Below are 15,261 nucleotides of genomic sequence, written 5' to 3'. Positions count from 1 at the left end.
GTTCTTCTGATAAGTGACTCAGAACCTGTTGGACTCTACAAAATTAGTCATTTATTAAAAGGTGTGAGAATAATTTCTTGATCTATTAATGAATTCACTCTACTGTAAAGTGTGACTAACTTCCCATAAAAAGAGAGCAAAACTGTGGGTGCACATAGTCACTTTGTTATCTTCCTACCATAACTCAGTCTGTTTCTGCACTGTGCATGGGCACATCCAGGAACTGACTCCACAGGTGCCTGAAGGCGCTTGTGCAGGGCTGACAGACTCACTCCTTGAAGGGAAATGTTTTCTTGGAAAGTCTGACTCTATTCTTATTTGGAATACAGGGAAAGCAGCAGCAGCCTCTCTCATCTGCTTCATCAAGCCTAGACCTGTTTCCAGTCAAGCTATTAGTCCCAGCCACTTTTTAACTGTTGTGGTTTTACTGACCCAGCCTTTATTTTATATTTAGGCCATTTTCTTATAAGAAGTCACAGCTGTGACTGTCATTTTACTACAGTGAAATATGTCAACAGGACCAAGAATAGCAGCTGTCTGTCAGACCTGTACCTCATGTGTTAATGGAGATACCAAGCATTGGAAACAAAACAAAAGGCACAGAAACACAGAATGCAACTCTACAATGAAATTCATCTTTGAAACAGTATGCTTACTTCTTTTCTTCCCTAAAAGAGATAGTAGAGTTTTTTTTTAAATTAACTTAGAGGGGCTTATCACTTCCAGACCAATCTAAAGTATTGGAATTTACTGGGATAAACCTTCTGCTGGGAGGACTGGAAGGTCCAGAGTCATCTGTACCTCTTCATCATCACCTAAGCCACCTATTCTGATTGATAACAGCTGAGAACTTGTGACTTCCAGCTTCATAGGAAAATAGATATGGCCTGGGAGTACAGCATGATGCTTGAGAGGAGGTTGTCTCAGCTCTGCCACAGCTGCCTCAGCTCCAGACATAAAAACTTTCACTTCTGCAGGAGCTGCTCAGTTTTGAGATGCTGTGGTCTGTGGTGCAAAGACCAGCTCTCACTCAGTAACTAGCAGAGTCCCTAAGGGATCTGAGACCTTGTGGCACTCCTATTGCTCAGATGCTCAAATCTTTCATTTGACCTGCTAATCAGCTTCTGTGCACAGAAAACTTTTACTGAAGCCACCCAGATTTCCGTGAGAAACTAGTGTGGACTAGTTTAAGGACTAGTGTGTAGCAGTATTAGCCTACAGATGATAAAAAATTATGGTTAAGTGACCCCTCAATATCTGTCAGGAAAATTTCAAGTGCCTTGACAAATCCTGCTTCCTAACCCCAAACTAGCACATAGTAAATCAGTACATTGAGGGGAATTAGGCATAAGCAATTAGGAGAGTCTGACTTAGCCTGCCTGAGTTACTAGTGTTGAGACAAGTTTAAAAATTTACAGGTCCCCGAAGGGACAGACGCAGCAGAGGTAGCTGAGAGCACTTCCTTCAGCATCTGGACTGATGCTTAAGTGGTTCATACTAAAAGGCTTTAGAACCGGGTTTCTGAGATCTTTTTTCTGGGAGGGCTGTTTACTGAGCTGAACATCAAGCTGGGGCCAGATAGCAAACTTCATGTGAAATGAAATTTCCCTCTGTTTAAGAATGTAATGTAAAAAGCTTTACAAATTGAGGCCTGAAGTAGAGCTAATACAATCACATTAACTTTTCCATGTTCGAGGGATATGCATGTAGGGGATTTAATTTCCAATAATTTAAGGCAACATTTATTCAATACCTCAGCCTGAAGGACTAAGCAAAGGTAGTCCCCAGCACAGCTCTGCACATGCCACTCCTAAAGGAGATTAATCCAGATCCCACAAGCATGGTGTGTCTAGAACAGACCTCAAAGAATTTATTAGCTCATCATGGGATAACAGGAGGGCTCAGAGGAGGGCTTAGGGACAGAAAAGTTGTAGAAATTAAACTCATTATTGCCCTTTCCAGCAGCCAGTCTGGGGTCATCAGTTTTGTACAACATTGCAGTGTTTTATGGAAGGAATTTGGGTGCAGGGCAGGGAGAAAGAGTGGTATAGTAATGTGCACTGTGCCTTTTAGAGAAAGAAAAACATCATCAATAATTATTATCATGTTACTCTAAATCATACAAAGAAGGAGTGTACCAGCTTCAAGGACACATTCCCTCTAGCACTGATGCACGTGGAGTTTGTTCAGTCATAGACAGTATCATATCAGCATGATGCACCTAGTTAAGAGATTCTGAGATTCTAAAAATGAAAAAAACCTGACACCTTTTCTGAAATAGCCTGTGGTGATGTACCTCCTCACCCTTAGGTGGGTTCAATGCTTGGATCTGGTTAAATGCTTGTTTTTCAGAATGATAAGTAGAGATGGCAAAACCATCACTTCTTTCCATAGCTTGTTCCACTGGTTGACCTTATTTGTCCCCTGACATCTTGGCCTTTCTGGTCTGAAGGTCTCTGAGTTCTGCGTCTGTACATTGGCCTGAGTCCTCAACCAAACTGAAAGCTCTTTCCATATGATGTTTTGCCCTCCCTAGAGACAGCAGTACCTATTATGGTCATTTGCCAATAACCGGGTTGCAACTAAGCCTTGGTTTGGATAACCAGACCTAGCTCTCCTTATAAAGCATTTTTCTCAGACCTCAAAACATTTTTATGATTCATGTTATGACCTTGGACACAAATACTGTGCTTCAGGGAACCTCTGGAGAGTGAGGGCTGAACCCATGAGAGTGTGGCTCTGCTTCAGATACTCCTGCAAGAGATAAAAGAGCCGGGATGAAAAAGATATGTGTTCCCCAGGAATGCTGAGTGGTTCCCTGGGGGAAGAGCTTCAAAGCAATGGATCTGAAAACCAAAAGTATCTTAAATACTGATATTTCAGCAAAGAAAAAAAGAGAGATTTGATTCAATATGCAAAGAGTTAATCAGGCAACACAGATGGATAATAACTAAAAAATGAATTTGTATTTATGCGTTTGTGTTCACAATCACCACTGTCAACTGATTGTACCATGTGTCACTAAATAACAGGCAATGTTGAGATCACACTCTCCTATTATTAGAAATGTAATAGTCATATCTTGTTTAAAAACCTGTTTTTAAATCTGTTGCCACCTGGAAAACTAGATTAAACAGATCAAGAGTTAAGGTTATCTACAAATATTCTGAGCAGAAACATAATTAGGGCTGTTATTATGATTATCATTTAGTAGGCAGTATAGAGGAGACTGAGAAGATAAGCCATTATCAGTTGCTGTTGAGGGCTAAAGTGATTATTAAGCTTGTAAATTTGGGCCATGTGTTTTCCTGGCAATGTGGTCACATAATGTTGAATAGCTTCCAAAAACCCAAGGCAGGACTGCAGGTGGTCTCTCGTAAAAAGTTTTCCAGTGTGGCACCATCAACAGACAGGTGAAGTGCTGGTGTGTGCCAGAGCCTGCTTGCAGCTCTCCAGCACCAGGGCAGTAGAGCATGCAGGATGAAGTTGCAAAGTGGAGCATAAAGCTGCATGCCAAGCAGCCCCATGAGTTTGCCTCCCGATGTGAGCCCCTCGGGGCCCACAATGTCCATCCCAGATGATTCAGTCTGGACACAAAGCACTCAGCACTGCTGCACAGCACCTGCAAAAGGAGGCTGTGATAAGATGAAATTCCATGCTAGGATGGAAGATTGAAATTATTGAACCTTTAAACAAACATGTTTCAGGATGTGTAAGTGCCTGAGCACTTTACATGTGCCTGCAGCACATGACTGGAGGACATAAAATCATAGGATGGTTTGGGTTGGAAGGGATCTTAAAGATCATTTAGATTCAACCCACCTGCCATGGGCAGGGAAACCCTCCACTAGCCCAGGCTGCACAAATCCGTGTGGGTGGAAACATTAACCTTACCTAGCTGAAGATGTCTCTGCTCATTGCAGGGGAGCTGGACTAGATGACCTTTAGAGGTCAGCCCAAACCATTCTATTATTCTGTGTAGGAACACCACTTGGAGCATCTTCCCAAGTAAGGAGAGCAGCCAGCTCTGCAGCACCAGCTATTCTTCTCCTCTGCTCCCTCTCACCTCAGTGAGACAGACAACTCCCCAGCAACCTCACCCTCCCTTGGAGCTGCATTTCCCAACTCCCCCAGGTCTTTACCACACCTGCCACCAGTGATCTATTGCTGTAAGTTCTTATCACAAGGAAATCCTCATGGGATTAGGTGCTGGGACCTGTGTGCTTCCATTTCTCTCCCTGGTTTCTGCAGGGGGAACTGGTGGCACCTGCAATTCGATGTCTGCATTGCACCAGGGACAGGGGGAAGTCCCCAGCAGGGACCCTCCAACACACAGCAAAGAGGGTAAGTGCTGACAAGAGCAGCTTGGTGCCACAGGCAACTGGCAGAGGTCAGCATGTCTCTGCAGGGACTATAAAGGTTAATGTGGCTGTCACCTACTCAAACAGGCTGACTAATCCAAAAGACACAGGCACTTCCCAGCAGCCCTCTCTTTCTGCTGCCGTGGCTTCACAGAACCCAGGAGATATAAGAAGGGAGTTAGAAGTGACACGGGTTTGATGAGGTTGGTGGTCTCTTCCCCAAACCTTCCCATTCCTTGGAGCAGACCAACCACTCCTATTGAACACAGCAAACAAGCAGCAGCCCCTTATTCTTTGAAGCTGCTGATGTTTTGCAGCTTTCTGAGCTGCTTAGTGAGAAACCCTCATTTTGTTTTCAGAAACAGAAATAAATTGCTTTCTTTCAGATAACTGATATTTTTCTTCCTCTTGAAATACTCAATGGACCTGTTTTTATCTGTGTGGTGTTTACTTTCCAGGAGGCTTTGCCACGTTTGCAGCTTCATGGGATTTTTTTGCCTCAAGCTTCTCCACAAAATACACAGAGAGCCCAGGGCTGGTCTCTGCTGTTGGGAGGGTAAATCTGCTCCCGAGACAGAAAGGATGGCCCTTCTCGTGACTTTTTCTTTTCTTGGTTCTGTTTTGACATTTTATCTTCCTTCATGCTACATGAACAGGAAGCTATAGGGACAGCCACAAATCATCTTGCTGCCTTATGTCCTTCAGCTCCACTATTTTTATACTTGTTTTTATACAAGTGCCTCTACATTTGCAGGATGAAATGGTGATGGCAGAATGTCTCTGATTACAAATTCCATTACGTCTAAGAAGACCAAGTGCCGTTCTCCTTATTCAAACCCAGCCAAGGAGCTTTCCTACTCTGAATTTATAGTGACCATAATTCCAGAAGATCCTCAGATACCTCACAGTGGTTTTTTTCAGCACGAATAGGTTTTACAGCTGGGCGAGGTCTTACATTACAGAGAAATTTATGTCTAAACATCTGCTCTTAAATGTCCTTCAGCTACTTGAGGTGGTTACAAATCTATCCACAGCACCCGCTGGAAGATATAAAAAACCTACTACCCTAATTTAATGTAGAAAAGTATTTGTTATTCCACTGGCAGTCTGGATAGCAGGAAGGAAGATGGCAGGAAACTTTAGATTCATGTCAGACCTCTCAATTTTCTCAGTGGTAGGGAAAAGCTCTCCTCACTTTTTTTTCCTCTTTGTACAGTCAGTGATATGTGACCAGTTGAACCAGTTCAGTGTTGCTGTGAATCGACAGTCCTAGAGGTCCTAATAGGTAGAAAAGTGCACTCACTTATTTCTGCTTGCCCTAAAACTTTTGATAAGGTTTTGATGAAGTTCATTGTGGTAGATTGACTCTACACACATAATAAAAAATAGTCCTTGATACCAGAAATGCATAGCTGGGAGGTGAAGCCTACAGAAAACTGTATATATGGTTTCTTTTGCTGTCATGAGTAGTGGCTTGTTTGAGATAATAGGCCAAGCATGTCTGTAAGTACTGCTGTTTTACTGAATTAATAAATAATTTCCCTTGAACATCTTTGCTTCTTTACAAGAAACCAAAACAACCAACCAACAACAACCAATAACAACAAAAAACCCAACAAACCTGGAGAGCTGTCATTAAGTAGACCAGCCTGGCTTCGTATGGTTGACCACAGGAGCAAGGTCTGTGGGGCCATTCTCCATGGAGAAGATCTTCCCAGTGGTTTTCCTAATTCATTTCTTAATTTAGCAGTGTATTGATCTAGGCCCAATCACTGTTGTACCTCAGCATCTTTGATGTTGGTCTTTCCAGTAAGGCAATCCATACAGCCTTCTTCAAATCCAATGGCACAAAAAATCCTTGTTACCCAAAATTTCACCCTCAAAGATTTCCAGCAGTAGTATACAATAGCAATTTAATTAAGCCAAAGAAGTATGTCAGTCACTGCAGAATTATATATATATTGCTATAGTAATTATGTGAATTGAAAAATAAGAATATTTATTACTGAAAATGTAAACTTACCCAAGCTGGCCTCATTGGGGTTCTGTAAAAGCTCAAAATAGTTTTTATTTTCTATGCCACAACCTCTCTTTCTCTGCCAGCACATTCAAACATGAATAGCTCTTTTACAATGCTGCTGTGGAGTTTCTACATCTGCAACAGAGCCAGATTCAACCTTGAGTTCTCTTTGAGCATTTCATATAGTGACTTTCTTCTTTAATCAGTTAATCCAATGTTGAAATGAAGCTAGCATTTCACATGGGCTACACATTCAGAAGAGTAGACAGATGGAATTATGTGAACTTAAACCAAGCAAGGACAGAACCAAAGGATCATTTAGGTTGGAAAAGAACTCTAGGATTATCCAGTCCAACCATTGTCCAAACACCATAAAATCCACCATGAAACCATGTCTCCAAGTGCCACATACTCAATGTCTTTTAAATTCCTCCAGGGAGGGTGACTCTGCTGCTTCCCTGGGCAGCATGTTCCAATGCCTGACAGCCCTTTAGGTGAAGAAAAAATTCTTAACATCCAATCTAAACCTCCCCTGGTGCAACTTGAGGCCATTTCTTCCAGTCCTATCACAAATTACCTGGGAGATGAGACTGACTCCACATGTCACTACACCCTCCTTTCAGGCGATTGTAGAGAGCAGTAAGATCCCTACTGAGCCTTTTTTCCAGGCTAAACACTCCCAGCTCTCCCCCGGCTGCTCCTCATCAGGCTTGTGCTCCACCCCCTTCACCAGTTCCATTTCTCTTCTCTGGACACACTCCAGCCCCTCAATGTCCTTCCTGTAGTGAAGGGCACAAAACTGAACCCAGGATTTGAGTTGAGTGCTGAGTACTGAGAAAAAAATCACTGCCCTGGTCCTGCTGGCTACACTATTGCTGGTACAGGCCAGGATGCCATTGGCCTTTTTGGCCACCTGGGCACACTCTGGCTCATGTTCAGCTGTTGTCAACCAGCACTCCCAGGTCTTTTTCTGCTGAGCAGTTTTCCAGATACTTACTGGCTGTAGTGTTGCACAGGATTGCTGTGACCCAAGTGCAGGAACTGTCATTTTGCCTTGTTGAACCTCACACAACTGGCCCTGGCTCATCAATACAGCCTGTCCAGATCCCTCTGTAGAACCTTCCCTACAGAGGCATCTGTAGAGAACAGCAGATCTGTAGAGAAACAGATCAAGGCTGATCTGCTGATCAACACTCCTGCCCACCTGCAAACTGGCTGAGGATACACTCAATCCCCTTGTCCAGATTGCTGGTAAAGATATTAAACAGAACTGGCTGGAGTACTGTGCCCTGGGGACAGCACTAGTGACCAGCTGCCAGCTGGATGTAACTCCATTCACCACAATTCTCTGGGCCTGGCCGTCCAGACAGGTTTTTACCCAGTGAAGAGTGCACCTGTCCAAGCCATGAGCAGCCAGTTTCTCCAGGAGCATGCTGTGGGAAATGGTATCAAAGGCATTACTAAAGCCCAGGAAGACAATCTACGACCATTCCCTCATCCTTTAAGTGGATCACCCTTTCACAGAAGGAAATCACTTTGGTCAAGCAGGACCTGCCTTTCACAAGCCCATGGTGGCTGGGCCTCGTTCCCCACTTGTCTCGTACATGCCACATGTTGGCACACAAGACGGTCTGCTCCATGACTTTGTCTAGTACTGAGGTCAGATTGTCAGGCCTGTAATTCCCCAAATCCTTCTTTCAGCCTTTCTTGTAGGTGGACATTATATTTCCTAGCCTCCCATCAACAGGGACATCTCCCCATCAGGGCGGCTGATAAATAAATGACGGAAAGTTGCTCGGTGTGCACTTTTGCCAGCTCCCTCAGTACCCTCAGGTGGATCCCTTAGGTGGATCCTATCTGGCCCCAAAGACTTGTGTGGGTCTTAGTGGCATAGCAGATTACTGACCATTTCCTCCTGGATTGTGGGGGCTTCATTCTGCTCCCCATCCCTGTCTCCAGATCAGGGGGCTGAGTACCTGAAGAACAACTGGTCTTACTATTAAAGATTGATGCAAAGAAGACATTAAATACCTCAGCCTTTTTCTCATCCTTTGTCACTCTGTTTCCTCCCACTTCCAATAAAGGATGGAGACTGTTCTTAGAATTCCTTTTGTGGCTGATGTGTTTATACAAACATTTTTTGTTGTCTTTTACAGCAGTGGCCAGATTAAGTTCAATTAAGTTCACGCTTTGACCCTTCTAATTTTCTCCCTGCATAACTTCATGTCATCCCTGTAGTCCTCCTGAGTTTCCTTCCAAAGGTGATAAGCTCTTTTGTTCCCCAGGTTCCAGCCAAAGCTCTCTGTTCAGCCAGGCTGGTCTTCTTCCCCACCAGCTCATCTTCCAGCACATGGGGACAGACTGCTCCTGCACCTTTAAGATTTCATTCCTGAAGAATGTGCAACCTTCCTGGACTCCTTTGCCCTTCAGGATTGTCTCCCAAGGGACTCTGTCAGCCAGGCTTCTAAATAGGTCTTAGAACATAAAATCTCAGTAATAAAAGACAGGAACCCACCTCAGCACTGATTAAAGTAATTTGGATTTTTTTCCATTGACTTTACTAGTACATATATTAAGCTGTCAAATTTTTTCTCCTTTTCTCTCAGGAAAATTTTTCTTCCTTGGTGAACACTGTGGGTCTCTTGTACTTGATGAAGAGCTGTGTAAGACATTTTCCACTCTTCTTTATTTGATTCTTTTATAGCATTTTGCTATGCTAGTGTGTGGGCCTTACGTGACTGGTACAAATGCAGAATTGGCAGAAGATGCTACAGATGTAGATGAGAAGGGAAAAAAAAAAAGCACGTGACATCTTTTAAGAGGAAGAATTTCTGTATTAAATACTCACTGCTTTGCCAAGCTGTGAAAATGTCAGTGTCTGGAAATAGCAGATCTCAGTTTTTTCTTTAAAAACATATAAAATATATACAATATAAAAAAACTCAACATGCCCAGCACTGAGAGAGTCTAGGTGGAGGTTACAAAGCTTAAAAGGAGTCACTGATTTTCTAAATAAGCCTTAAATCCATGGTTAAATCCAATTTCAGGGATGTAAGATCATACTATGGAAGACCAAAATTAGAGCCTAAATATTATGCTAGGCTGTGCTTGGTCTAATCAAATTCATTTAACCCCATTATTTTCTTTCTTGTGTATCACAGATGAAAATAACGGAGCCCTCTTGGCAGGAAGCCAGTCTGAAGCCATCTATTACCCTCCATACTGAAGTTCTGACAAGGAGAACAAGGCAGCTGCCCTTACAGTAATTGATATTAATGACTCAGGTTAGAGACCATTGTGCCAGCTTGGGACTGACAACAAAGAGAAACCACAGCCCAGCTCCAGCTCCATGGCAATACAGACAGGAGTAGTCTGAAGACAGATGGATATAGTCCTTTTAAAAATATATATTTTATTTTGTCTTGGATGTTATTTAGATGAGACATCAATATACACTAAATGAGAACAAGAATTACACTTGTAACTGTCAATATCTGTCTGTGCCATTTCTCTGATGTGTCCTGCACTGTGTTCGTGGGCTGGAAAAGGCAGATGTGGTGTTGGCCACCCCCCTGGAGTGAGGGCACACTGGCCACGAGGACTGCATCCCTAGGCACGACGCAGTGCAGGGGTGAACTGCCTACAGCTTCAGCCTCAGCTGTTCCCCAGCAAGTCCTGAATTGAGCCCAGGCCCTGCCCAAACTTCATTCCCAGGCTTCTTACAACATTCATGGTAAGGTTATTTTCAGTGTTTTTGGAAATCTGTTCTAGTTTTATCAGATGCCTGCAGATTTCACACTTTTTTGCTGAAAATTAGCTCTTGCTTTCAAATTAGCTGGAGCTATTCTAGCTAGCAGAAACAGTGATTTGCATTGGTGAAAACCAAAGTGATTGTACCTACTCTGTTTTGCTTGTAACATAACAGGCTCTGCTCTGACAAAATGTGTCTCAAGGTTGAAATGAAAGGATGGAGAGGCAACCCTTACAATACAACAGACAGCATTTACACCGAGGAACAAAAATTTTGCAGCGCTGCTTGGTTTAGTTTGTGACAGGCTTTGGTTTTCAGTTTATTAAGGGGAAAAGTGGCAAAAGGGACAAACACATGGGAGGGGCCTCTGTTGTATCAACATGGGGACAGATGCCATGTTGTGACCCTGGGAGTCATACACCACTGTGTGCTGTCTCAGGCCTAACTCAGGTTTCCCTGGTCTCCTTCATGTGCTTATTGTCTCTTGATGCCTTATCCTACTCCAAGTTTCATATCCTGAGCCCCCAAACTGTCTGGAGCATCATGCAGATCATGTGAACCATGATTACCACATATCACTGTTCTGCCTCTCAGGGTGTTTTTTCTTTTGGCCATCTTATCATCAAGGTGTTGAGAAGCTCAGCATTGCAACATATGCTGTCTGTTAAAATAGATGTCGTGTCTATGTTGTCATTGTTGTTGAGTAAAAGGCTTTCCTAAGTAGGTCCTTGAGAAATACATTTTCTTCTTGACCTAATTCTCTTCAAAAGACTGAGAGATAGAGTCAAGTGTATCATACTTTTGAAATGAAAATAGCACTCAAGCTTGCTCTATAATTTCTGGTCTCTCATGTAAACATCTGCTGACATTCTGTTCAAACTTTACCTGCTTTTGCACCTTTGGAGTATTTCAGCATAAAGTGCAAAGAATGAAGTCTTTCAAAAAGAAAAATTAGTCTGTGTGTCCCCATCATTCAGAAAGAAAGCAAATCCCTGGGTTACTACACAAATATCAACATCTGAAATGCTCTTGCTTTTCCAGCCTCTTCTCTACTGTCACACCTCCAATGTCCAATTAACACAAAACATTTATTCACTATTTTTCTGGGCAGATAATTATTCAATGACACAATAATCTGAAATGTCAAGACACAATTCAAATCTGATTCCAACTGTTACCTTTAAGCCACAAGAGATTCAAAACTGTGATATAGTCTCCTATTACAGGGAGTAGGGTAAAATTTCAGGAAGCAAATACTTATCTGGTAGAGGAGACACCATGACCAGGCAGGTAGTTTTTCCAGTAGGAGGCTCATCCCCTGCACTACCTTTCCTTTCAGATCATGGATCAGATCATCTCTGAAGCTATTTCGAAACCTACAGAAGGCAGGAAGGTGATTACACAGAGCCAACCAGATTCCACCAAGGCCAAATCCTGTGTGACTACTCTAGTGGTTTTCTAAGATTAAGTGACTGCATCAGTAGACAAGGTAAGAGCTACAAATACCTTCTCTGTGGCCTTTCATAAGTACCTTGATAAGGTCCCCACAACATTCTTACCTCTAAATGGAGGGACATGGATTTGATGGATAAACTGCTAGATGGGTAAGGAATTGGCTGGATGTCCAGTCAATGACTCAAAGACCAAGGGTAAGTACTGGCTCCAATATTGATTAACATCTTCGTAAATATAGTGGTGCACCTGACACACCTGAGAGAAGAGATGACATCCAGGGGGATCTTGAGGGGTGGTCTTATGTGAGGATCATGAAGTTCAATTAGGATAAGTGCAAGGTCCTGCACCCGGGTGAGGACAATCCCCAATACCAGTACAGACTGGGTGAGGAACAAATTGAGAATCATAGAATCACAGAATGATCTCCCTTGTAGAAAGGAATTTGGGTATACTGGTGAGTGTAAAATGGGACATGAGCCAGCAGTGTGCATTTGTAGCACAGAAAGCCAATTGTAACAAGTACAGCCAGCAGGTTGAGGAATTCAATTCTCCTCTACTCTGCTCTGGTGAGACCCCACCTGGAATACTGCATCCAGCTCTGGAGTCCTCAGCACAGGAAAGACATGAACCTGTTGGAGCAGGTACAGAGGATGACCTCAAAATGGTCAGAGGGCTACAACACTTCTCCTACGAAGAAAGCTTTTCAGTCTGGAAAAGGCTCTGGGGAGACCCTCATGTGGCCTTTCCATATACAAAGGGGACTTTTAGAAAGACTTTTCACCAAGGCCTGTAGTGACAGCATGAAGGGCAATGGTATTAAAACGAGAGTGGGTAGATTTAGACCCTATATAACAAAGAACTTTTTTTCACCATGAAGGTGATGAGACAATGGAACAGGGTTCTCAGAAAAGTTGTGGATGTCCCATCACTGGAAGTGTTCAAGGATAGGTTGGAAAGGACTTTGAGCAACTTGATCTTGTGGAAGGTGTCACTGCCCTTGGCAGGGGAGTTGGACTGGATGATCTCTAGTGGTGCCTTTGAATGAAAACTATTCTAGGAATCTATGAAATCCACTATGTATGGGTATATGTATGTGCATATGTATATATGTGTGTGTGTGTACAAATTTTAAAAAGTAATGTCCCAAATAGTTCCAGACATTCAGTGCCTTTTTCCCTCTTTCTTGTGCTTGAGATACTTTTGGGACCTTTCCATTGTCTCTAGGCTGTCACAGGTAGAGAGTGTTAAAAGATTCAATGGTATAGTGTGACTTCTGGGTGAAAAGCAACCCATGAGGAGTTCGTACGAGACCAAAGTAAAAGACCATAGCAGTAATAAATCCTTAGAGGTGGATAACCCTAACCCCCAGATGTGACAGGAGATACAGGAGCCCACAGTGCCACTGCCATCTCCTTATGGGAACATCTCCCTGAGTATGTATAAATGAGGTCTGCCATAAATGTCTTGTGGTCGTCAAACTTGGACATCTCGACTGTGTTTTGCAGAGTAGAAAAGGTCACTATCTCAACTGTATGTGACATCTCTTTTCTCACTCTTGGCAAGTTCACCTTGTACAGTTCCCTCCTGAGCTTTGGCTCTCCTTTCTCTATATATTTGCTTTTTAATCTGTATTTACACACCTTTTCACACTCTGTCCTCTGGGCTCAGAATTTCTTTCCCAGGAGACCTGGCAATGTCTCCTCTCAGATCTCTCCATAGAATTCTACTCTTCTATGACTTGCACAGATACAATATCAATTTTTCTTTCAGTTCAAGTATTCACAGACAGAACCTTCTTTCATGTCTCAAGTGAAGTCTTGTCGTCACAACAGAATTACTGACATTGTTTACAAAAGTCCAGATTGTACATTAACATGAATTCTCCACTTGTGCCAGATTCTGTAGGAAGCAGCTCATAAGACAGTTCATTAAAAAAAAAAATTAAATAAATCCATTTCAGAAACAATAGTATATACTGTCTGGAGATCTGGATCTTCCTACTTAAATCAGTTGCTTATTCTTTAAGCACTGTGGATGCCTGAAGGCACTGTATGAACATTACCCATTTGCCCACATTTTTCTGAGCAAAGCTGAGTCTCACTTTTGCTTCTAAGAGCCATTTGGCAGATCCTGAAGGACTGTCTTGGTGTAAGAGATTGGTTTGCTGGGTTTAAATCTTAAGGCTCATAGGCAACAGTAAGCCCACCCGTTACACTATTTGTTTTCAGATATTCTTCAATTTACAGTGAAACAAATGGGTTCCAGCCTAATATGTTGTCTCATCTGTGACCACAAGACAAATTCAGGGTCATGGGTGCCCTTCAAGCCTGGAATTCACGTGTGATGGAAGCTGGAAGAGTTGCTTGATTAGGATTTTACTTCAGATTAGGGTAGGTTGTTATTGAAGAAAAAAGCCTTAGCTATAATACTTAACTGTGCTAGTCGAAGCCTGTCAAACCCTTCAGATAATGTAACAAATCTTGTAAATGGAGTAAGTGATATGCCTCTCCGAGCATCACATTCCAGCTAGTCTTTAAAAGATGAGAATGACACTGATGCTATTAGTCAGATGGGACTACACGATCACAGAATCACAAGCAGTGTTCCCCAGGGCTCAGTAGTGGGGCCAGTTCTGCTTAATATCACAGAATCAGCTGAGTTGGAAGGGACCCGCAAGGATCATTGAGTCCATCTCCTGGCCCTGCACAGGACACCCCAAGAGTCACACCCTGTGCCTGAGAGCATTGTCCAAAGCAGGCTTGTTGCTGTGACCACTTCCCTGGGGAGCCTGTTCCAGTGCCCAAACACCCTCTGGGTGAAGAACCTTTTTCTAGTATCCAACCTAAACCTCCCCTGACACAACCTCAGGCCTTTCCCTCAGGTCCTGTCACTGGTCACCAGAGTGAAGAGATCAGTGCCTGCCCCTCCTCTTCCCCTCACGAGGAAGCTGCAGACTGTGATGAGGTCTCCCCTCAGCCTCCTCTTCTCCAGGCTGAACAGACCAAGTGACCTCAGCCACTCCTCATACAGCTCATACTCAAGGCTCAAGGACCTTCATTATCTTTGCTGCCCTCCTTTGAACACTCTCTAATAGTTTAATGTCTTGTTTATATTGTGGCACCAAAACTGCCCCCAGCCCTCAAGGTGAGGCTGCCCCAGTGCAGAGCAGAGCTGGACAATCCCCTCCCTTGCCCAACTGGCGATGTTGTGCCTGATGCACCCCAGGACAGGGTTGGCCCTCCTGGCTGCCAGGGCACTGCTGACTGCCATTCAACTTGCCATCGACCAGGGCCCCCAGGTCCCTCTCCACAGCACTGCTCTCCAGCCCCTCATTCCCCAGTCTGTCCATACATCCAGGGCTGCCCCATCCCAGGTGCAGAATACAGCACTTTTCCTTGTTGAACTTGATATGGTTGGTGATTGCCCAGCCCTCAAATTTGTCAGGGTTTCTCTGCAAGTCCTCCCTGCCTTTGAACTAGTCAACAATTTCCAATTTTGTATCATCTGCGAATTTGCTTAGTATCTCTTCCAATCCTACATCCAAGTCATTAATAAAGATGTTGAAAAGCACAGGGCCAAGGATGGAGACCTGCAGAACCCCACTAGTGACAGGTTGCCAGTCTGATGTCACCCCATTCACTATAACCCTTTGCCCCCTGTACTCAGCACTGGTG

Source organism: Corvus brachyrhynchos, unplaced genomic scaffold (genome assembly GCF_000691975.1).
Source record: "Corvus brachyrhynchos isolate BGI_N302 unplaced genomic scaffold, ASM69197v1 scaffold103, whole genome shotgun sequence".
In the NCBI taxonomy this organism is placed as follows: domain Eukaryota; kingdom Metazoa; phylum Chordata; class Aves; order Passeriformes; family Corvidae; genus Corvus; species Corvus brachyrhynchos.
Note: the sequence above shows the minus strand (reverse complement) of the source record.